At 40.5% G+C, this 26,067-nt stretch overlaps 1 pseudogene; it reads left to right on the top strand.

The window, feature by feature from the left end:
- Positions 1 to 1,252: 1,252 nt before the first annotated feature.
- LOC143597753 (65-kDa microtubule-associated protein 9-like) lies at positions 1,253 to 25,391 on the top strand (annotated as a pseudogene).
- The last annotated feature ends 676 nt before the right edge of the window (positions 25,392 to 26,067 follow it).

Raw genomic sequence — 26,067 nt, 5'->3', positions numbered from 1 at the left:
AGGATCACTGGCCTCCATCGCCATCTTGATCCTTACCTGGAACACCGACCTGGCAGCCCACATTTTGGCCTCTTCTGTAGCCTGCTTCACTTCTTCCTGGCGCTGGGCTTCTGCTGCGAATAGTTGATCCTCCAACTGCTTCTTGTCCTTGGAAAGCTGGATTAAGGCTTTATCCTTAATAACCACAGCATTCCCCATCCCGGACAGCTTCTCGCTCATCTGGTTCACAATCTTTTCGTAATGGTCCTTGAAAGCGTGTATAGTTGTAACCAACAATTGAGTGAGGATTAGAAGGATATTGGATCCTTAAATTCAAAATAGCAGGATACAGGATAGTTACAGTGAGGAACACATCAAAATGGGTTTCGGGCTCAGAGGATCTCTTTCTCTTGGAAGCGGCTGACTAGGCTCTGGTGGTTGCAGTTTTTGGCTCAGAACTGGTTGTTGCCTTCAAAGCCTCCTTCTTGACATCTTGAGGAGTAACCATACTGTCAATATCCTCCAAGGAGAACTTGCTGGCAGACTTTTGAGATTTCTTAGCGCATGCAGAATAAGTTAACAGATAAGTATTCTACCTATTGTTATTTATTTCAAATTATTACACTAATCTTACTTGACATGTTGGAATCTGAAGAAATATCACAAAAAGCTTCGATGAAACGGGCTTGAAAAGTTCTGACCTCGGTATCCAGTGCAAGGAACCGTTTTGTTTTTTCATCTGTTCCAGGTAACTTGGTCAGGGAAGCAAAATTCTCAACTGCAAATCTTAAAAAAGAGATATAGAGTTAGATTGGTCATCACGGATTATATCTTGTTAAGGATCCAGGATCCTACCCTTTCTGATCCATTTCAAAGGTAAATCAGCCCCACCAGGTATGGAGTTGCGATTTACAAAGAAAAAATGATTCCTCCAAAAGGAATCGTTTAGGGTCACTTTTGAAATCGGATGGGGTTGTCGAGGCTTGGATTTCAGTATGAACCGGCTCGGATCGTGAGTGGTTAGGGTATACAGGTGAGACAATTCCCAGATACCAAAGTCGATCTCCTCTTCTTCGATAATCTTCTCAATGGTACCTAGAACTCTCCAGATCATAGGCATAGCTTGGATATAAGATATGCCCGTGGTTTCAAAGAAAATCTGTGTGAAGGGGGAAAAGGATAAGTGTAGCCAATGAGAAAGGGACAAGCTGGAAAACACACCCAGGTTCGGGAATAAACATCACATGGAACGCCGGAGTCATATGGTCGGAAGATGGTTTCTGGTGGAAACAGTGATCGGAATTCGTCTATCTCGGGGTCAGTGAACTTGCATATCTCCATAGAAGGATTGGCTATGAGGTTCTGGGATTGCATCTCCGTCAAACCGGAGTCACCGGAAAACTGGTCAGACGGCTTAGAGGGAAAAGAAGAAGAAGCGACAGACATGATTGTTAAAATAATAAAAAAATGAAGAGAGAAAAGAAAGATACCTGCTGAACGGCCGGATATGTGATTATAAATGAATTATCGGGATCACATATATAGGCGGTTATAATTGATTTTTAGGGTTTGATAATAATAACCCCTGGCATATGTCTAATCGTTTAATCTTTTTGCAGGGATTTCAAATTTCAAAATGCCAGCTGTAAGGTATAAACACCCGCCATTTTGGGGGCAATTGTTAGGGCAAATCATTCTGACACTGAGGATATGTTATTCTTGCTGACAGATCTGGATCAATTATCCTTCTGAAGGGCTCTGGAGCTGTGGCAGGATCAAGGATCCTCAGCAGTTGGTATAATTAACAATTGTTTTTTGTGTATAGGTTATTATTTGATGAAGGTAACGGCTCTAAGACTCAGTCCACTGTCTAATTCGCTACTTGGACTTCTCAAGCACGTGGTAAAATGCATGAAGGAAGAGAGTGGAGAAGATGGAGGATTAATAGGAACTAGTTGTTATTTTCTTTTATTACTTACATTGAGTTAAGATCAATGCTAGGTCACACACAAGAACTCTCGCATACTCTAGCTGATAGTTTTCTAAGAACACACACTTAGTATCATTGTATTCATTGATCTATAATTCCACCCGTTGTAACCTTTTTTGATATTAATAAAGTGGTGATCGACGAGTTGTCATCACCCGGGGTTTTTTCCTTTGATCTAAACAAGATCAAGGGGTTTTTCCTTGTAACAAATCACGGTGTTCATTCCTATTTTGTTCATATATTCATTGCTATCAATTTAGCACTAAACCTCGCATAACAGATTTGGATACATTATCATTAGCTGATTTTTATCCAAAACAATATGTTCTTAAAAATACTTAACTAGTATTAATAATACAGTTTTTTCTTCGTAAAATAAGTTTTCTACTTTATAAGATTGGTTGAAGAATAGGTAGAAAGATACTGTCCAGACACAATTGGTGTGTAATACAAGACATATGGTTATACGGAACCGTATGATATGCGGAAAATAGTCGTATAGATCGTATGAGGGGCAAATCATACGATTCGTATAGTCGTATGATGTGACGGCTTTGGTGTGTAGACTTAATTGGTTATACGGAACCGTATGATATGCGGAAAATAGCCATATAGGTCGTATGAGGGGAAAATCATACAATTCATATAGTCGTATGATGTGACGGCTCTGGTGTGTAGACTTAATTTGACATCATATAGTTGAAACATGTGTGTTTATATGTATATATGGATAATCATGTAGAAGTAACTTGTAATATCTTGTGAAAAAATCGTTCTTTGAGCGTTTCATGTGTTGTGTGTTGTAGAGGACAAGACGAGGATTTAATCAAAGCAAACCGAAGAAATATGTCACAATGGGTGTTGGCCAATTTGGGTTCGAGTGAAAGTCTGGTGCTAGCGGTTCTAAAAAGTATTTTTGATGGTTTTGCTGTACATAACATTTTGGGGAGCAGGTTAGGAAAATTTTTATAACGAAAAATACAATGCGAAACATTAGAGGATTGATTATTATCATTTGGTATCATTTTTTTAATTTATAAAGTTCAAACAACATTCGTATCAATCAACCTAAAGATGTCATTCTATATGAAGAATCTCCATTATGTGTATTGTGGCCTATGTGATTTGTTAACATTATTTCATTTGGTTTATGTGAAAGGTGTGCGGATTATGTATGTGTAATTTATTAAACACATCAGTATAATAACAAGTTAAGTAATCATTTAAACCTCAAAATTGGAAGTGACTTTATTTCCTCATTTACGTGACAACTTGTTTAACCTTGTTCATTTAAGTTTTAGAGTTAGTCACCAACAAATGATTCTCACATTTCAGCATCAACACCAATTTCATACCACCCGCTAATTCTTTATAGATTCAACACCTTTCTATACATTTACTAGTCATAGATGAACATGTACATCTTCTCTCTATTTCAGGTTCAGGTTTCGACACAGATCAATGACTCGTATAATGCCTGTAGGATGAAAGAAAAAACATCCACTTAAACATATTATATGTTCTCCCACTTAAATGTAGAATTATATTATAATTTTATTTTTTTCATAAAAAAAGTTTTCTATTTTTTTAAGATTGTTTGAAAAACATATAATAACATACTATTACGACTCGTATGATGTGAAGGGTTTTAGTGTGCTTGACTTGAGATTATATGGTTGGATCAGTGTAGGTGCTTGTGTGTATATTATAAATAAGACAAATTGGCAAAAGACGTCCTTTACATCTGCACGGTTTTTCAATTGACGTCATTTGGCCAAACATATAGCATAAAGCATACTTCATGTTTCAAATCTATTTCACGTCACGTCCTTTGACACTAACCCCGTTAATTTTTCTTGTTAAATCTAGTCATGTGCAATGCACATGAGGGTAATTTTGTAATTTTACAATCTATTTATTAACAAATAATCTAAAAGAATAAATATATATAAAAACTCTCTCTCTCTCTCTCTCTCTTATATTCACCCAGTAACCCATCTTCATCTTCTTTTCCCACAATAGAACCATCACCACCATCAGTCACCTACCAAACAACCACCACCCATCACCTTCCACCGCAGCCGTCACCACTTGCCTCTCTATTACCCTAGATTTCGTCCACCGATTTCGTCCGCAGCCGCCACCATCAGAAAAACAACCATCGATTTTGTCCATAAACCCTAGATTTCGAAATCCTAGGGTTGGAGACAAACATAATACCTGCAATTTAGGGCTTTTCACAACTGAGAGAGGCGTCGCGGATGGTTTTGAACAATGAGTAGATCGTTATTGTGGTCGTCGGAGAGAGAGCCGTTGTGATGGTGGGGGTGGTGCTTGGTGGTCGTCGTGGTGTTTGGTTGTGGTGTTGATGGTGGGTTATGAATATTTGGGGAAGAAGATGATGATTAAAAAAATAAAACTTTTATTTATTTAAAGCCTCAAATTTTAAGTCAATTACACAAATAACCCCCCTGAAAGGGGTAAAAAGACTAAATTGCCCTTGCATGAGGTGCACATGACTGGATTTAACGAGAAAAACTAACCCTCGTTAGTGAAAAGGATGAACCATGCAACGTTTTTTTGAATTTTTTGTCATTAAATTTGCCAAAGGACGCTATAAATAATCATATGGAATTACATCGTCTTTGATTGCTTGATATGTTGCATGTTGTAGCGGAGAAGACGAAGATTTAATCAAAGCAAACTGAAGTTTTAATTTAGTAAGAAACACCATATATATGATAAAAGTCACATATTTGAAATTAAAATCTTCCGATCACAAATTTGTCAAGGGTCGAATTCCTTCCATTTCAAAAGGCATTCAATTACACACACAAACACTTGATCTCTCATTCTCTCCATCTCTTCTCTTCTTATTCGCGAATTCAGATCCATTGTTTGCTTTAAACCTTCACTTTTTTATCTGAGTTCTGTTACTTCTTACTTGTTTAATTACTACGCCTGATTTGTTTGTTCTTTAATTAACGAATTACCTATTTTTCTTTCAATTTCAATTTCAAATTACGTTAGGCTTTCTAGAATGACTACTAATGCAAGTGGAAATAACATGTCGTTCTCTTCTTCAGGTATTATTACATGTTTGTTGTTTTGCAGTCTGATCAGAAGACAAAGAGCCTTAAGGCAGAACTCAGAGCTATTCTTCCAGAATTAGAAGAAATGAGAAAAAGGAGATCCGAGAGGGAAGAATCAATTCCTTGAAGAACTTCATGTGCAGCTACAAGCACTTGAGAAAGAGAATGTAATTCTACCCTTTTCACCATCAACTTTATTATAGCTTTAATAAACGGGTTTGTTTTAAAACTAATTACTTTTTGCTTTTGTCCTAAATAGCCAGAGTGATCGAATTAACAAAGTTCTAGACCACATGAACACCTTAAACTCACTGTGTGTGGTACTTGGAATGGACTTTAATCAGGCAGTTCAAGAAATTAATCCTCGTTTAGCAGAAACCCAAGGAACAAAAAGCCTAAGTAATGATGACATTGGGAGTCTTGCTGCTGCTATACACAAATTACATGAGCTCAAAAGAGAGAGAATGCAAAGAGTAAGTACATCGTTATATTTCAAATCTAATGGGCCAAAAGACCATGACGTTATTTAAATAGTTATAACCTCTTAAATTGCTTTGCTTTATCAGAAAATTGAGCTGGTCAAATGGGTCGTAAGTGACCTGTAGTGTATTCAAATGGTAGTTTTCATATGGTAGATTAGTGTTGCTTTATTCTAAAAGCTAGATTCGTATTTTCATTTGGTAGATTAGTGTTGCTTTCTTCTAAAAGCTAGATTCAACCCGGCCCGTTTTGATCCATCAGAAAAATGACATGTTCTGATTCGAACCCATTAATTTGTCAAACTTCTTCTGTTAGCTCCAAAATATTGCAAGATCCCTATTAGAGCTTTGGAATTTGATGGATGCGCCTATTGAAGAGCAACAAGAATTTCAGAGTGTTACCTGCAACATAGCTGCTTCAGAGGAAGAGAAATCAGAACCCAACTTGCTTTCGGTTGAGTTTATTAATTATGTAAGTAATGGTATTTGGACTTATTATTCAAAGTGTAACTAAGTTTTTCAAAAGGTCGAAACTTTAATAAGTTTTTTTTCTTTTAAAGGTTGAGGCTGAGGTTTCGCGGCTTGAAGAGTTGAAATCAAGCAAAATGAAGGAACTTGTTTTCAAGAAAATATTAGAGTTGGAGGATATTTGTAGAAAGACTCACTTACTTCCTGAAGCTGATAGTTCAATGGAGATTGCAATGGAAGCTATTGAAACTGGTAAGTATAATTATATGTAAAATATATTCACTTGATATATGTTACATGCATGAATGGGACATTTGGTAAAGGGGCAGGATTGGTAATTTCTTCATTAACTTTTTTCTTAATGATGGGTCATTCAAAAGTTCATGGGCCAAAGTTGCCACCTTAAATATAACATACTCAAAATACAATGTGTGTGTTGGGTGACGTGTTAGAATTGGTGATTTTTGTACGGGTCAAAATGGGTTGAAATTGTCAACTCTCATCAATATTATAATTAAAATACAGTGTGCGTATAAATTATACTGAAATTACAATGTGTGTATTAAACTACACGGGTAAAAACAAGTCGGGTTGGCTCATAACACTTTCTACCCAAAGTTTCAAACTTTTTGATAAATAATTTGAGAATGTCAATTTAAGTATACAAGCAGTTTGGTATAATAGAACGATTAGGATTGACTTCGATTTCTCAAATACCAATCCTAACAACTTCGAGTGGTTGTAGTTAAGTCGCACACCCTTAGTTGATTTAATTAGGTTATAGTTACACATTCCATTAACATATGATTTCTTTAACTGGCATGATAACCTAAGCAATCGTGTTAACAATGTTACTTTAGAATTGTCAAAACTAGAGAAATAGATCATAACCTATATCTCATCATTTCTAAGTACAAGATAGGGATCCATGTTTTATCTTTGAATAAATTGTCAAAGTATTCTTTTTACCATTTCTAGTTTCCAAGAACATGAGTTAACATGAATGATTATTAATCATCAACCTTGATGTATTGAGTTAAAGTGATAAAACATTTCTTCATCAAAGGATAATTGCAAAATAACCATGTACTATACCAAACTAAACCACATGTTTCACATAATCATCAAGTAAAACAAAGCTTCTTCATAGATTTTAGATGGTAAATGGAGTTTAGCTCATAATGAGCATTGTTATAAACATTAAAAGAGATGATGATAACAAACACATGATTAAACTAAGAATAATCTAACCAAATGTGGATGAATCTTCCTTCTTAATGATGATGATGGATGATAATGATGATGGTAATGATGGATGATAGTGGTAACCTCCAAGCCTTCAAACTCCTCACAAGATCTTCAATATGAGTGTAATGTGGGTGTTTTTATAAGAGAAACCCGTTTAGAGATTTTCTTCAAGCACACCAAGTGAGTGCAACTTAAGCCTCCATTTATAGGCTGTCTGGAGAGAGGGGCACGTCCCCGTGCTTTATGTGGCATGGCCCCGTGTCCAGGTGTAACATCCGGCCCCTCGCACCACCAATATTGTCCGCTCTGCCCACGAAGAGCTCACGGATTTGTTTTTGGTTGCCCAGATGTAGACTTCCCAGGAGGTCACCCATCCTAGTACTACTTTCACCTAATCACGCTTAATCGTGGAGTTTTCATGTGCTCCACAGCCAACTAAGCCCAAAACGCGTTGGTGATTGAAGAGGCAGGACATTTACTTATGAACCAAGGATCTCTCTTGTCCACGGCCGATGTGGGATTTGCCTAAGAGTGGGACGATGTTGTGTTTGCCAAGGGTGTTACAAACAACCCCCCTTTGGACTCATCGTCCTCGATGAGGCGTGTCCCAACATCCCGAACGGCACAAGAGTGGATCTGATACCACCTGTAACATTCGGCCCCTCGCACCACCAATATTTTCCGCTCTGCCCACGAAGAGATCAAGGATTTGTTTTTGGTTGCCCAGATGGAGACTTCCCAGGAGTTCACCCATCCTAGTACTACTTCCACCTAAGCACGCTTAACCGTGGAGTTTTCATGTGCTTCACAGCCAACTAAGCCCAAAACGCATTGGTGATTGAAGAGGCAGGACATTTACTTATGAACCAAGGACCTCTCTTGTCCACGGCCGATGTGGGATTTGCCTAAGAGTGGGACGATGTTGTGTTTGCCAAGGGTGTTACACCAGGTGTCCAGTTGCATGGTGTCAGATCGTACATGATGACTCAGCCACGGCCCCTTGCTTCTTGAGGCACGACCCAGTGCTTTAATGTGACATGTGCTAATTCTTTTTGTCTTATCTGAAAGGTGACCACGGCCCCGTGGTTGAGGAGGCACGGCCCCGTGCTTTTGTATCCAGTGTTTGTCTTTTCTTGTAGATTTTTATCTTTTCTTGTGTTCAGAAGCATGGGTGCGTGTTTCTTGAAGCATGGATGCGTGTTTCTTGTTTTTCTTGTGTATTCTTCCGTTTTTCTTCGTATTTTCGCTTGTTTCTTTGTTTGAGGCTTGGGTTTATCTGAAATTGCATTTGGTTATGATAAGTAGCCTTCTGAGCTATGTTATTTGATAGAAGTTGCAGTTTTAGAGATTATTTTATACTAAAAAGATGTATAAATTTATATACATTAGTGGGCTAGACCAAGGAAATAGCAATGTACCTTGAGTGTGAGGGGGAGGTGGTCAACCTCTTAGTCATTGAACCTCTTATTGAAATCTGCATTGTTACGAAAAACTTGGGAAAGATAACAGTTAAGAATATATTATCCTATAGTTAATAATAAGGATCTGAAATGAATAAGTGATTAGAAAAATATTACCCATTTTAGGATCCTTGATCTTTAAATGATACTTGATCCTGATTAGAAAAATACTTCTTGAGATGGAGAGATGGGCGGCTTGGGTAAAGGGTCACTTGTTGAAATGGGTTGGGCTTTGTTGATTCGTTAACCGTTATTGTCCATTGTTAACAAAATTAACAAATGGTTTAATTGTAGTTATAAAACAATTTTAACCATCGGCTCTTGATTCTTCGTTACAAAACGTGTTACCTTTTCTTGATTTTGGTTACAAAAACTATAAGTTCCTATTTTGGTTGCATAATGTGTTACTTGTTCTTGATTTGGTTGCATAAAGTGTTATATTTTCTCTATTTTGGTTACAAAAAAATTGTTAACAATCAGTTCTTGATTTGGTAGCATAAAGTGTAACATTTTCTTGATTTGGTTGCATCAAGTGTTATTTAATCTTGATTTTGGTTACAATAACCATCTTAACAATCGGTTCTTAATTATGGTTTGGTTACAAAAACAATGTTACTAATAAGTTCTTGATTTTGATCGCATAGTGTGCTACTTTTGCAGTCTGATCAGAAGACAAAGAGCCTTAAGGCAGAACTCGGAGCTATTCTTCCAGAATTAGAAGAAATGAGAAAGAGGAAATCCGAGAGGAAGAATCAATTCCTTAAAGTTATACAACAGATACAAATGATTCAAATGGAAATTTACGCAACTTCTTTCAAAACAGTATTGGATGGAACTGACTTATCGTTAAGAAAACTTGAAGATCTTCATGTGCAGCTACAAGCACTTAAGAAAGAGAAGGTAATTCTACCCTTTTCACCATCAACTTTATTATAACTTTAATAAACGGGTTTGTTTTAAAACTAATTACTTTTTGCTTTTGTCCTTAATATCCAGAGTGATCGAATTAACAACGTTCTAGACCACATGAACACCTTAAACTCACCGTGTGTGGTGCTTGAAATGGACTTTAATCAGGCAGTTCAAGAAATTAATCCTCGTTTAGCAGAAACCCAACGAACAAAAGGCCTAAGTAATGATGACATTGGGAGTCTTGCTGCTGCTATACACAAATTACATGAGCTCAAAAGAGAGAGGATGCAAAGAGTAAGTACATCGTTATATTTCAAATCTAATGGGCCAAAAGACCATGACGTTATTTAAATAGTTATAACCTCTTAAATTGCTTTGCTTTATCAGAAAATTGAGCTGGTCAAATGGGTCGTAAATGACCTGTAGTGTATTCAAATGGTAGTTTTCATATGGTAGATTAGTGTTGCTTTATTCTAAAAGCTAGATTCGTATTTTCATATGGTAGATTAGTGTTGCTTTCTTCTAAAAGCTAGATTCAACCCGGCCCGTTTTGATCCATCAGAAAAATGACATGTTCTGATTCGAACCCATTAATTTGTCAAACTTCTTCTGTTAGCTCCAAAATATTGCAAGATCCCTATTAGAGCTTTGGAATTTGATGGATGCGCCTATTGAAGAGCAACAAGAATTTCAGAGTGTTACCTGCAACATAGCTGCTTCAGAGGAAGAGAAATCAGAACCCAACTTGCTTTCGGTTGAGTTTATTAATTATGTAAGTAATGGTATTTGGACTTATTATTCAAAGTGTAACTAAGTTTTTCAAAAGGTCGAAACTTTAATAAGTTTTTTTCTTTTAAAGGTTGAGGCTGAGGTTTCGCGGCTTGAAGAGTTGAAATCAAGCAAAATGAAGGAACTTGTTTTCAAGAAAATATTAGAGTTGGAGGATATTTGTAGAAAGACTCACTTACTTCCTGAAGCTGATAGTTCAATGGAGATTGCAATGGAAGCTATTGAAACTGGTATGTATAATTATATGTAAAATATATTCACTTGATATATGTTACATGCATGAATGGGACATTTGGTAAAGGGGCAGGATTGGTAATTTCTTCATTAACTTTTTTCTGAATGATGGGTCATTCAAAAGTTCATGGGCCAAAGTTGCCACCTTAAATATAACATACTCAAAATACAATGTGTGTGTTGGGTGACGTGTTAGAATTGGTGATTTTTGTACGGGTCAAAATGGGTTAAAATTGTCAACTCTCATCAATATTATAATTAAAAAACAATGTGCGTATAAATTATACTGAAATTACAATGTGTGTATTAAAATACACGGGTAAAAACAGGTCGGGTTGGCTCATAACACTTTCTACCCAAAGTTTCAAACTTTTTGATAAATAATTTGAGTGTCAGATTTATTTAAGTAATATTTCATTTAAAAGAATAGTTTAGAATGTTTTATGCGTTAAAATACACGTGGAACAACTTTTGACATATCCGTTTGACTTTTTAAGTACTCATTTATTGGTAACTGGTTCACATTGCCACCTCTCATTGTCATACTTAAAATGCAATGTGTGTGTTGGGTAGAGGTGGTAAATGGGTTGGGTTGGGTCGAACGAATCATGGGTTGAAATGAGTCATGGGTCAAAACGAGTATGGGTTATAATGAGTTTTGGTCAAAACGGGTCAATTGCAAAAAGGGTTTTTTTTCTTTTTTTGGTGAACGAGAATAACGGCAGAAACATTTTAGTTTTTTTAGATTTTTCGTTTTTTATTTTTAATTTAAGTTATGATTTTTTTTAATTTTTTTTTTTTTTGAATTTTCTTTGAGGGGTTTTCTATTAAGATAAAAAACCTTCAAAAAATATTCAAAAATAATAAAAAAAAATTATAACTCAAAATATAAATCATAAACAAAAAAAGTAAAGCACTAAAATGTTTCCTACGTTGTCCTCGTTCCATATAAAAATAAAAATAAAATAAAATAAAACGCCCCACCTAGAATTGAACCGAAACCGAAAGAATCGACGAAAAAGAAACAAAGAAACAAAAAGCCAAAACCGGACCACATCAACCAAATCGAAAAAATCAATCAAAACGAAACTAAAAGAATTCAAACCGAACAAAAACAAAACTGAAAAAACGAACAAAAACGAGTCCGCAATCGACCAGAAAGAAACAAAAGAAACCAAAACCCAACACGTCATGGATGAAAACTCGTGTTGGCTTGAAATTTGAACCGAACCCGTTCCATTCTGAAACCCGTTTCGTGCCGAAACCTTGTCTTGTACGAAAACCCGTTCCGATCTGAAACCTGTCACATTTCCTTAGGACACTAACCCACATCGACCCATTTCTTTGAACTTGTCGACCCATTTTGACCCGAAAATAAAAGAATGGAATTTCAAATGACTCATTTTGACTCATTTAGTTAAAACCTTTTAACCAAACCAACTCATTTAATTTTTAAAACAACTCAAATTGACTCATTTAAATGGGTTTGGGTCAAGATTGTCACCCCTAGTGTTGGGTAACAAGTTATAATGGGTTAGTTTTTTTATGGATCAAAACGGACCGAGTTGTCCCATAACAAATACAATTGTGAAAAAATTATTATTTCAGTGATAATATTTTTTAATATACTCATTTCACCAATAACCCGAATCGATCCATTCATAAGTAAATTGGTCAAAATTGATATCAGTAACAACAATTATATTTGCATATTTTGTGATACAAAGTTTGCATTTGTTAATGAAGGAGCTATTGATCCTGCTAGGCTTCTAGAACAACTGGAGCTTCAAATAGGAAAAGTTAAAGAAGAAGCATATAGCAGGAAAGAAATACTTGACAAGGTTGAAAAGTGGATTTCAGCTTGTGAAGAAGAGTGTTGGCCGGAGGAGTATAACAATGTGAATATTTTCTCTTTACCCTTAGTTACTTCTGTTCAGGGGCGAAGCTATGTGGGGACCGGGGTGGCCCCGGCCACTGTCGTATTCTCCGTTAGTATGGTAAATTTCGTGATTTTTTCGAAAATTTTTATAGGTATTAAGCGCGGTCACCCCCGATGTATTTTTCCAAATGCTATTGGTCACTACTGATTTTTTTTATAAATATAATACCCCATCGTTTGTTTTTTTTTCCAAAACCTTGCAATATTTATAAACAAAAGTTACAAAATAGTAGTCAGATAGTAAAAGATGTGTTTTTATAAATATTTTAGGTTTTTGTAATTCTTCTTCTAGGTATTCACCCTTAGGGATGAGATCGGTACCGTACTGGTGCAGGTACCGATACCAAAATATTCGGTTCAATACCGGTATTTAAGGTAAAATTTGAGATATAACGGTACCAAAATTCAAAACTTTGGTATCTATTCGGTACTGACGGTACCCAATCTGTACCGATTTTGGTACTGGTTTCAATACTGAATTTGCTTATCCCTACTCACCCTTCCTCTCGCATCATCATTTATATTTTAAGTCTTTGTTGGTTAAAAAATTGTTTTTGATTTTTTATAACAACTGTTTGAATAAATGAAGAAAAATTAGATATATAGATTTTTTTTTGGTGCACGATTACCACCTTTTATATTTTTTAGAAACATCCAAACGATTTACAATGAAGTGGCAGGTAAGCGGGCAACAAGCTGCGCCGCAACCCCCTTTTGGATAGCAAACCCAATCCGACTAAAAACAAAGTTATGATTCTTATGGGATGATTGGTTACTATACACAACTTTCTAAACCCTATTCAAAAGGTCCACGGCATCCGGAGCTAAGAAACCAAAAGTGTCAAAGGCGAAGGGGATAAACACGTGTTGATTCTCCAAACAAGCTCTCTCGTGTTTAGCAACCTTGCCCGATGCCGCCTTCAATGCTACCTGGCCTGCTACAAATCCAGTGTCCCTAATCCCAACAAGAGGGGACACTCCTGTGAGGTCGACACAAGCGTGTTTTCCCCCTACCCACCCAAAAATAAGTATATCGGCCGGTCGTAATGTAGATCTTCCTTCTTGAGGATCCGTAAGAAAGTTTACAGGGGCTTCCTTTTTAGCTGAAATTCCGGCTCGTTTAAAAACATCGCATAGAACATCCCTCACCAAATCATGCCTGTACTTAAACCCAGGCAACTCTTTGCAGTGAACCGCATGCTCGCCAAAAGAATCCAAACAAACCTTACGGCAAACCGGGCACGGCTCATCTACCGGAAACAAAGGGATCATTAACCGATACTTCAGGATGGCCCGGTACTCCAAAGCCGACATATGTTGGCCCAATCCTTCAATAGGGAGAACACTTAAGAAATCTTGAGCCCGAGGAGCCCGGCCCGAATCACCGACCCGACCCGAATCACCAACTCGAACCGAATCGTCGACCCGAAAATTTTTGAGTCCATGAATTCGGTCACCTCCGTGACTAAGCGCAAGCTTCGCCACTGCTTCTGTTTCTTCAATTTAATTACATGCTCAACTAAAATAACTTTTATTGTTTTGTATCCAGGATTATCTAGAAGGGGCGCGCATCTCACTCTAAAACTTGCAGAAAAAGCCCGCGCTTTAGTAAATAAACTTCCAGGTAAATCTTACTTTCGTGCAATTTTGTAAAATATTTGTTTCAATAATGAAATATTTTTTCATAGATATAATTTTTTTTGTTGTTTTTCAAACAGGAATTGTGGAGGCATTAGCTGTAAAGACAATAACCTGGGAGGATGAGAGAGGCATTGAATTCACTTATGATGGTGTAAGAAAGATTGACTTATATAATAATATTAAAAATGTTTTTTTTTATGTTATTTTATTAAATTTTCGGGTCGACGATTCGGTTCGAGTCGGTGATTCGGGCCGGGTCGGATAAAACAATATGACATCTATATATCTAATTTTTCTTCATCTATTGAAACAGTTGTTATAAAAAATCAAAATAAAATAAATAAACTTCCAGGTAAATCTTACTTTCATGCTATTTTGTAAAATATTTGTTTCAATAATGAAGTATTTTTTTCATAGATATAATTTTGTTGTTGTTTAACAGGAATGGTGAAGGCATTAGCTGTAAAGACAATAACCTAGGAGGATGAAAGAGGCATTGAATTCACTTACGATGGAGTAAGAAAGATTGACTTATATAATAATATTAAAAATGTGTTTTTTTTATGTTATTTTATAAAATTTTCGGGTCGACGATTCGGTTCGAGTCGGTGATTCGGGTCGGGTCGGTGATTCGGGCTGGGTCGGATAAAACAATATGACATCTATATATCTAATTTTTATTCATTTATTCAAACAGTTGTTATAAAAAATCAAAAACAATTTTTTAACCAACAAAGACTAAAATAAATAAACTTCCAGGTAAATCTTACTTTCATGCTATTTTGTAAAATATTTGTTTCAATAATGAAGTATTTTTTCATAGATATAATTTTTTTGTTGTTTTTTGAACAGGAATGGTGAAGGCATTAGCTGTAAAGACAATAACCTCATTTTTTTGTTGTGTTTTGAATATGAATGGTGAAGAAACACAAAGTGACCCGGTACAGATTATAGATAATCTGGGGGTTAAGTAATGTTTCCCACGGATGAGGTCTAGCTGAGAAGGCTGTTCTTCAGGAGACCTGCAAAACAAACACCGTAAGCTCGTCACTGAGAAAGGGGGGGTTCCTCCTTGTGACCACCCTCCGGCGTGAGAATCAGACTAGGTTGCTCTGAATATAAGTGTATATTAAGAGATTGCTAGATAACTGGATAGCAGATGATCTTACCATTCCAAGATGTTGGAGTATTTATAGCCGAAGGTAGGTTTCCTAGAAGGTACAGCCGGCTGAATAGTATTCCTGTTCTACCAACAGTGGACTATGCACAGGCCATACTGGTTGGTGAATAGATTACGGCCAACAGTAACTATGTCGGCTGCACTATTCCTCCAACTGTAGATTATGCACGTCCTACCTACTGTGGATTATACGCAGGCCATGCTGGTTGGTGAATAGGTTACGGCCAACAGTAACACTATTTCACCAACTGTAGGCTGCGCACGCCCTACAGTAAGGGTTGGTGAGTAGGCAGCGGCTAATAGTGACAAACAGTACTAGAGGGTGCTCCTCCTCGCACTGTTGTCGGTGAGCTGTCACCCTGTGATTGGCTCATGGGTTGTTCTGGTCAGATCGTCTGTCCTATCCATACCTTGGTAGGTATAGTACAGAAGATCTTTCAGAATCAGACTGGCTCATTTAGGCGGGATTGTTCCCGCCTTGCTCATTCCTTCATGTGACTACTGAAGTATCTATTGTCTTGTGCGTGTAGCCCTGCTGTCCGCGGGTAGCCCTCCCTGATGGCTTGTATCCGCAACTGCGGGAACAGGCGGGGTACTTCACCATTGGGAGGCTTTCCCTGCGTGTACAGCTTGCGTACTGCGCGTAAGGTTCTATGAGCATGGTGGGTCCTGCGGGAGCAGATGGTCTTTGCGCAGACGTCCCTGTTTAAGGTGAGTCTTGCGGGACCAACTGGGCTCTGCTGGGACCTACCTCTTCAAGTCCCCCCAGTCCAATGTTCTTCTCATGAATGTTCAATAAAGTGAGGTGAACTTTTGGACTTTAAGCAAGGGGTTTTGAAAAGGTTTTTAGTTTTAAGGTTCTTCGTGGGGATTCTTCCCGCGGATTTCCTAATGTCACTTGCAAAAATTCCCGATTTTTTTGCTTGATCTTTGGGTATGATGCGGGTAGGTATGTAACCTTCTCGCAAGTCAGGAGCGTTGAGTCTCACTTGTGTGGATTCTCCTTGAGGTTTTAGTGGTTTTGAACATAGTGATCAATTATGTTTAAACCACCAATTCCATCCTGGAGCCTCAAAACAATGTATTTCTCGACGTTCCCGCTATGCGGGGATGTTATTTCCGTTTCCACAAGCATTGCCCAAAAGATCCTTCTTGGTTTCAATTCCCTGCGGAGCGCTAGGTATGTGAAGGGTTTTGCCTTGACACTGTACCCGCGCTCGTCTTACAGTTACTTTACTTTCAAGGTACCTCTGGCGTCAATTCCCTGCGGGTGCTAGGTATGTGAAGGGTTTTGCCTTAACACTGTACCCGCATCCGTCTTATGGTTACTTGGTTGCCAAGGTTAGGGGTATTTTCCCGCTTACTTTTGAATCTTTTTGAATTTTGAATTTTGAAATTCGAAAGGTTGGTAAGGATAAGAACAGTCCAGACATCTGAAACGTCGTGCGACGGTTTCTTCTGACTGTGTCAGGACGTGCAGGAAGTTATGGTGATGTGACAGAACATGGTCATTCCAGTCGCTTTTTCAGGCGCGTGGGCACGATTTTTCGGGCGCGTGGCCGCGAAATTACTGGCACGCGTCCTGTCAACAGCTGTTGCCAGTTTGCTTTTTGCCACGTGTCATAGTTTCATTGCACCTTCGATTTCTCTCTCCTCCGCATTAAATTCACCGCATTAATTGCGATTACTATATAAAGGGGGAGAGGGTTATTTGCAATTCACACTTTCCACTCTTCTCTTCATCTTTAAGGCGATTTCCGGCGAATACTCCTTTATTTAATCGAGCATTCTCTCGAAATCGTTTTCTTCTTCCTCTGCAAGATGTCTTCACGTGATGCTGAAGCTGTGGCCGACGACAGGAGTACTGTTGGCGAGTGCCAGTGTGCTCTGCCCGGCGATCAGTACCGGTATGTTGTCAGGAAGTTCATGCTCGATCCCCTCGAGCCTGAGTTTCCTGAATCCCACCAGACCGTGTACGATGCCCCCAGAGGCAAGATCGGGGTTTATGCTGCGTTTTTTGTCCATGGGAATCTTAGATTCCCATTGACAAAATTTGTTTACCGTGTCCTTGAGAGGCACGGTGTTCATTTGACCGAGCTGCACCCCATGGCGATCGCCAAGATTCGCCATTTTGAGTGGGTGTGCCGGATTTTGGGCATCGAGCCCCATGTGGACCGCCTGATGACCTTCTATACCTGGAGGTGCATCCAGGGGTGGTACACCCTGACGACCCGCATTAAGGGTCTGAAGATTTGCGACACCGAGCGCAGTCTTCGCGCGTGGAAGCAGGAATTCTTCTACATTTCTGCCCGCGCCATCCCCCTTGCCATGAAGTTTAAAAATGGCCAAGCGATACCGAGCCTTCACGCCCCCAACTACCAGGAGGCGGAATGGTTTTCGAAGATATCCCGGATCCAATCTCCGGTTTACCGGTTTGCGGAATCCGGGATGGTTATGTTAGGGATGAGCCGGGTGTGGAAAGATGCGTCTCAGGTTCCCATCCTTCTCGAATACGGTTTGAACTCTATTCCCTATGGTATGTCTTGTCTTTCTTTTTGATACAAGTTTGTCTTCTAACTGTTTCTTTTCTTTCAGAGGGCAATAATTTGGAGTCGCTTCTGTTCCCGCGGGAAACCGACGGTCTCGCGCGGATGGGTACTCGTGCTCTGGACGAGGGCGAGTTGCCCATCCTGGAGCAAACGGCGGATCGTTTTGTGGAGGTCTATCCGCTGGGCCACGAGATCCTGAGCCACCGGCGGCCAGGTAAGGCGATATTTTTTCCTCAATCCCTCAATGCTGTACCCGCTGTTGGAATTCTTGACCTGTCTTCTTCAGAGGAATCCTCAGATGCTCCTCCACTGGTGCGGAAGAAGAAAACTGCTGCCGGCGGGAAAGGGAAGGAGAAGGCCTCCACGGCTGGTCCGGTAGTTCTATCTGACTCGGAGTCAGATAGTGAAGAGGTGGCGGGGAAGCCCGGTGGTGAGAAGACCACTGCTCCGGAGGCTACGACCGTTACCTCCGGAGAACCGACGAAGACGACGGTGACCGGTACCAAGAGGCCGGCTCCATCGGGTTCCTCCCCGCCCGTCCGTACGTTCAGGGTCAAGAAAACCCGTAAGTACAATCATAGTTGTCTTTGTAGATTTATTACTTCATAAATTTATCAAACACTTTCTTCTTTATGCAGGCGTGGATGTTGACGCACTCCGGGGTGAAACGCAGGGGAGTACCTCCCCGCCAATGACGGTAGGCTCGGTCAGCCTTCCTGAGGCATCGACCCAGGCGCCTGCGCCTGCATCCGCTGGTCCAGTTGCTCATTCCTTTGAGCCAACTGTTCCGGCCGAGATGACGTCACCGCTGGCCGTGAGTGCGATTTTTACAGCATCCTTCACGGAGCCGGCGGTTACTGCTGCTGATGAGGCGGCGACCGCGGCGGCGACCACAACGGCGACCACGGCGGCTGCCACCATGCCCGCGCCACCGGCACCGACGGCCGGACCATCAGGTACGCGCAGGGCTTCCCGCCGATCTTTGCCACCTTCCCGTCTGCCTGACCTGTTGGATGGATTTCCTTTAGGTTCAGGTGATGGGTTTGGCGGCTATCGGCCTGTCATTGACCCTACAGGTGCGTAGGGTTCCTTTCTTTTTCCCTTATGTTTTTTATCATCTTTTCCTTACTGCTTTTGTTTCTTTTGCAGTGTCGGATTCCAATGAAGTGTATGTTCCACGATGGAACATTCGCCGAGGAACAACCCTTCGCACACCTGTGGAGTGCGTGGACTGGGCTCGCCACGCTGCTCCCCCGGGTGCGTTGGGGGAAGCCATGGTTAGCTACCAGGAGGGTAGGCTAACCAATGAGCTTCGGGTTCTCCAGGCCCGGATTCAGCCGCGCGTCGAGCTGCTTTGTCGTGAAAATGACAAGTTGAAAGCAGCTCGCGCCAAGGACGTATCTGAGGCGCGTGCTCTTCGGGAGGAGAACCAACAGTTGGCGGCAACTGCCGCCGACAAGGAGAAGGCCTTCAAGGCCCTCGAGGTTGAAGTTCAGGCGCGACTCGAGGCCCGCTCCAAGGCTGCCCAAGCTGTGAATGAACAGCTTCGGCTGGCCAGGGAGACTGCGCGAAATGCAACCGAGAGGGCTGGCAAGGCTGAAGCCGTTGCTGAGCCTTTGCGTGTGGAGAATGAGGAGCTCAAGGCCAAATTAGAGGCTCTCCAACGCGCTCATGATGCCTTGGCAATGGAAGATGCCAAGAAACTCCAGGAAATCCTGGACCAGAGGGGGGTGCTTGACCACACCGAGCGGAAGCTTAAGGGCGTCGAAGAGGCTGCCGCAAAGGAAGTTTTACTTGCCAACCTTAACAAGAGCGAAGCCGAACGCGCCCATAACGAAGCTCAAGCTGCCCTCCAATGGCTTCTTCGAGAAGCGTTGCCTCAGGTATGTTTAGCTTTGTCCTCACGCTTTTCTCTGTAAGAGAAAAGGTTCTAATACTTTGTATTTTTTCTTTGTAGGTTGTGCGTCGGGTCTTTTCAGAGACCTCTTACGATGATGCTATGAGCGCAGCCCTCAACGCTTCTCATGAGGATGGGGAAAAGGCCGGCTTCTTGCTTGGTCTAGGGTTTGTTGAGAAAGGCGTCCCGCCTTCCAACTTCCCTTTGTTCAATGTGGATACCGAAGCCATTTACGACCAAGCATTGAACCAATACGCCGCCTTCCCGCATCCAGTGGTGGAAAAGGTGGACGAAGTAGCTGTTGCTGATGATGGGTTAGCTGTCCTCAAAGCTTTCTTCGAACCACCCCGTTCTTCTGACGGAGCGGGTCCAAGTGGAAGCGGCCCTGAAGCTTGACCCTGAAGATCCCTTTCCATTGCTAAGATAGACTTGTATAGATTTACTCTTTTAGGCGGGTAGTAACCCGGCCATTCTTGTAATATATCATTGAAATATAAATCTTTTTGCGGATAAGATTGTTATTTCCTTCTTTGGATTCCTTGCTTTATAAACTCATGACTTAGTTTAAGTTAGTAATTTTCCAAGTGTTTTAGAATAAGTTAACCTGTTGAACGTGGTTGATGATGGGTTAAAGTTTCGCTTCCTCATTCGTGATTGTGCGGGTAGAACCGTCACTTGCACTTGGTAGGATGGCTAAACTTTAACCTTCATCTGACCTGCGTGTAGGTTTTCCTCATTTTTCCTCGAAATTTCTAAGTATTTAGGATAAGTTAACCTTTGAACGTGGTTGATAGTGGGTTAAAGTTTTGCTTCCTCTTTCGTGATTGTGCGGGTAGAACCGTCACTTACACTTGGTAGGATGGCTAAACTTTACCCATACCTGACCTGCGTGTAGGTTTTCCTTATCCTTTTTTTTTTTTTTTTTTTTTTTTTTTTTTTTTTTTTTTTAGGATAACCTTTGAACGTGGTAGATGATAGTTTGAAGTTTTGCTTCCTTATTTGTGATTGTGCGGATAAGACCGTCACTTGCACTTACAAAGATGGCTAAACTTTACTTACATCATACCTGCGTGTAGGTTTCCCTTATTTTTAACGTTGTGTTTATGCGGGTTTTGCCGCCTTCCACACGCAACGACCTACTTCTCCCCATTTATGCGGTAAATACCGGCACCAGTGGGGAGTTCATAAGGATAAAGGTAAACACATTATGAAAGGAGAATCATTTCCATTAGAAGTGGCTCTTGGCCTTTTCTTTACAAGTTTTGGAATTGATCTACATATAACATTTGCGTAATTGAGCTCCATTCCATGTTCTTGGATGGGAGTGCCATCGAGCCTTTCGAGCCGGTATGCGCCCTTTCCCAGAACCTGTTTGATAACGTATGGCCCTTCCCAGACCGGGGCCAACTTTCCTGGGCGTTCTTGGTTCGAAGCCTCGTTGTTACGCAGTATGTAGTCTCCTTCCTTGAAGTTGCAGAGTTTTACCCGCGTGTTGTAGTACTTTTGCATTTGTCGTTTGTAGTTCTCTTCACGCACTGCGGCTAAGTCTCTGCGTTCCTCGGTTAGCATAAGATCCAACCGTCTTTCCGCATCATTGTCTTCTGGCTGACTCAAGACCCTTGGTGAGGGTAGACCAATTTCGACCGGGACCATGGCTTCAGTGCCATAAGTGAGGCTGAACGGGGTTTCTCCCGTACTGGCCTTCTTCAACGTTCTGTTTGCCCAAAGGACGTGCGGAAGCTCGTCCACCCAGCCGGATCTGTGTTTCAAGAGTCTTTTCTTTATGCCTTCGACGATGCTTTTATTTGCTCTTTCCACCTCACCATTTCCTTGCGGGTGTGCCACTGAGGTAAAGGTGTGGGTGATTTGAAGTTCTTTTAGCCACTGTTGTAGCTTTTTGTCAGCAAAGTTGGTGCCGTTATCGCTCACCAAATTCTGTGGAAGTCCAAAACGACAAATTATAAATTCCCAAATAAATTTTTTGATATGCTTTGCGGTTGTTTGGGCTAAAGGTTTTGCTTCTATCCACTTGGTGAAGTAGTCGATGGCTACCACTAGGAACTGAACATTTCCTGCTGCTGTAGGAAATGGGCCTGTCACATCGATGGCCCACTTCTGAAATGGCCACGAAGAAGTGACTGGAACCAGTTCGTTTTTCGGGCGATGCGTGTTAGGTGCGTAAAGCTGGCAAGACCTGCATTTTCTGATGTATGCCAGTGCATCCGTATGCATCCCCGGCCAAAAGTATCCCGCGTTGTTTAGCTTGGCTACAACAGCGCGGGGACTTGCGTGTACCCCACAGATGCCTTCGTGTACTTCCCTTAGGAGGTAGTCGGCATCTTGGTTGTCCACGCATCTCAAGAGTGGGCCAAGAAAGTTACGTCTGTAAAGGATGTCATTGACGAGTTGATAATTCAGTGCTTTACAGCGTAGTTTTCTTGCCTGTGTTTTTGACTCTGGTAGTATTCCTGCTGCAAGGTAATTTATTATTGGTGTCATCCACGTTTCTGTACTGGTTTGGATGACACAAATTTCCTTGTGCGGGACTGATGGCGCTTCGAGGAGTTCAATGCGGATGTCCTTTCCCAGGTGGGTGAAGGCTAGTGATGCAAGCTTGCTTAACGCATCCGCAGATTTGTTTTCGCTGCGCTTGACATGTATGACTTTACAATCACTAAAATCACGCATAAGGGTTTTTGCCTGGGCGAGGTACAGGGCCATGGTGTCGTTCACAGCCGTGTATGTTCCATTTATTTGGTTGGCCACCAGCATGGAATCCACGTGGGCTTCCAAGTTTTTCACTCCCATCTTACACGCAATTCTCAAACCGGCCAAGAATGCTTCATATTCGGCTTCGTTATTCGTACTTGGAAAGTCCAGCCGAATAGCGTAAGTATATTCTTGGCCCGCTGGGTTGGTTAATTTTAACCCTGCGCCTGAACCCTCGTTACTGGCTGCTCCATCAGTGTAGAGTCGCCAGACATCATTGACGTCCTGTGCTGGGGAGGGTTGAGCCTCCTCCTGGCACTCTTTTTCCCGCGAAGCGGGGACTTCTGCAATAAAATCGGCCAAGACCTGGCCCTTTATGGCTGGTCTTGGCTTGTACTTAATTGCATATTCTCCCAATTCAATTGCCCATTTGGCTAGACGTCCCGATAATTCGGGTTTGCCTAGAACATTTGAGAGTTTGAAGTTGGTGAGAATGGTGATTGGGTGGCCCTGGAAATATCGTCTTAACCTGCGTGAAGCGTGTATAAGTGCTAAGACTAATTTTTCAAGGGTAGAGTACCGGGTTTCTACGTCTGTTAGTACACGGCTAACATAATAGATTGGCATCTGGATGCCCTTTCGTTCTACTAGCAGGACTGCCCCGGTTGCTCTATCTGTTGCGGAAAGGTATAGGATTAACTCCTCTCCCGCTTGTGGTGCTGTAAGTGTTGGGAGTTCGATCAGGCGTGACCGAATCTCCTGAAAAGCTGTTTCCGCTTCTGGTGTCCAGCGGAAGTGCGTTTTCTTCAAGCAGTTTCTCAGTGTTGACACGAAAGGAAACGACTTATCCGCATGGTTTGCCAAGAAGCGATTAAGTGCGACTAGTCGCCCATTCAGTGTCTGAGCCTGTTTGATGGTGGTAGGTGATTCCATTTTAACAATGGCTTCGACCTTTTCAGGGTTCGCTCTAAAGCCATCTTTAGTAACAATGACTCCCAAGAACTTCCCTTCTTCCATCCCAAATGAACACTTGCTCAGGTTGAGCTTCATGTTTATCTTTCGGAGCGTGTTGAAAGTTTCTTCAATGTCTTTCAACATCGCCTCAGGCTCGAGGCTTTTGATGACCAAATCATCCATATAGACTTCCAAGTTTCTCCCTATTTGGGCATGAAACTCTTTGTCCATTAGTCGTTGGTACGTGGACCCTGCATTCTTAAGTCCGAATGGCATCATTTTATAACAAAATGTACCATCGGGCGTCCGAAATGCGGTTTTGTCCTGGTCTTCAGTGGCCATGTGGATTTGGTGGTACCCCTTATACGCATCCAAGAAGCATTTAAGGCGAAATGGTGCCAACGAATCCACTTTGAGATCAATTTCTGGTAACGGATAACAATCTTTGGGGCATGCTTTGTTCAAATCTTTGAAATCTATGCACATGCGCCATTGTTTGTCATTCTTCGGTACCATTACGGGATTTGCAACCCATGTAAAGACAATAACCTGGGAGGATGAGAGAGGCATTGAATTCACTTATGATGGAGTAAGAAAGATTGACTTATATAATAATATTAAAAATGTGTTTTTTTATGTTGTTTTATAAAATTTTCAGGTCGACGATTCGGTTCGAGTCGGTGATTCGGGTCGGGTCGGTGATTCGGGCTGGGTCGGATAAAACAATATGACATCTATATATCTAATTTTTCTTCATTTATTCATACAGTTGTTATAAAAAATCAAAAACAATTTTTTAACCAACAAAGACTAAAATAAATAAACTTCCAGGTAAATCTTACTTTCCTGCTATTTTGTAAAATATTTGTTTCAATAATGAAGTATTTTTTCATAGATATAATTTTGTTGTTGTTTTTTGAACAGGAATGGTGAAGGCATTATCTGTAAAGACAATATTCTGGGAGGATGAGAGAGGCATTGAATTCACTTATGATGGAGTAAGAAAGATTAACTTATATAATAATATTAAAAATGTGTTTTTTAATGTTATTTTATAAAATATGTCCTGTGCAGATCCGACTTCTATCCATGCTTGAAGAATATAAAACCTTAAGACAAGTAAAAGAAGAAGAACGGAAACATCAAAGGGTACAATATAATTTAAGTGTTGTGAATGGGTTGACCCGTTTGGCCCGATCTCATGACTTTATAATGTTGTTTTGTGTGTTTTTAGGATCAAAAAGAACTTCAAGGACAGTTGATGGCGGAACAGGAAGCCATGTTCCGGGTCAAAACCGAGCCCGATGAAACAAAGTGAGAAAAAGGGGTCCAAGATGTCATATGGTGGGGCAAGTAACAGAAGGTTATCACTCGGGGGAGCTATGCATGCAACTAAAACTGATCTTCACTCCGTTAGAGCCACGCCTAATACCCGACATGGCAAAAAGAACGAACGACGCCTAATACCCGACATGGCAAAAAGAACGAACGACAATTAAATAATAACCGGGATGATGGATTTTCAGGCCTTTCAGCTGGTAAAATAACTCTTTTAACTTTTTCTTACAATAATGTCATTTTAACCTCTACTTGTGAAATATCATATATACCAAACATAAACTTAAAATAGTAAATATGAATCTTTTGTAATGGGATGGCAGTTGCGAAACTTTTGTTTTTGTTCGGCGACGATGGTGGTGGTGGAATGGGAGTGGGGGTGTTTATGATCAGAATGTGATGATGGTTCCAAGCTAACAAGAATGAGAGTGACAATGAACACATTGCAGAAAAGAAATATGAGGTGTGGATTTGAAGCCGCAACCGCAATCAATTCAAACATGGCGGTGGCGACAGCGGTGGTGGTGGTTTAATAGAGAGAGGTTGGTTGGTTGGTGTTAATTAGGAGAGACGGAAGGGTTTATAAGGATGGGAGAATAATAACAAGTGTGTGTTGTGTAAGCTTTGGGATGATTTGATTTGAGGTGTGGTGTGAAAGCTAACCACAGTTGACTTCTCAATATAAAACCAGTCTTCTTTTTTATAATAACCATTATAACATTAAAACAGCAGATTGCTTCTTAATGATTGATTTTTTTTGTAAGATAAATAATTGACGTATGACGTATTTGTACCACGGTAGTGCTCAAATCGCTTTTAGGGCACTATGACTACACACGACACAAGTTCAATTTTAATTATTGCTTTCATTTATTTAATTTGTTTTGACAGATTACTCCAACACATTTCATTTAATGTATAAAATCTCCAAAACCAGTTCGTACTCCGATCCAAACTAACACCAAAAATTAGCCTCATACATCCCGTTTTAAACTGTACAATAGAAAACCCATTTCAACTCCACCTAAAATGACATGGTCACTCAACACCCGACCCACCCATGGTGCAACCTCTAGATTTACCATCAGCAGCAAACTATGAATCTGATAACATGCAATATCATGACTAAACATAATAACCAAAAGAAAAACAGACAAAAGATTTAAAAGTTAACCAAAATCTAATTTTACGTTTATATGCGCCAAAATA

Source organism: Bidens hawaiensis, unplaced genomic scaffold, assembly GCF_021521415.1.
Source record: "Bidens hawaiensis isolate Kalapana, Puna unplaced genomic scaffold, B.hawaiensis_p1.1 tig00048986_1, whole genome shotgun sequence".
NCBI lineage: Eukaryota > Viridiplantae > Streptophyta > Magnoliopsida > Asterales > Asteraceae > Bidens > Bidens hawaiensis.
Note: the sequence above shows the minus strand (reverse complement) of the source record. Positions and strands in the feature narration are given on the sequence as shown.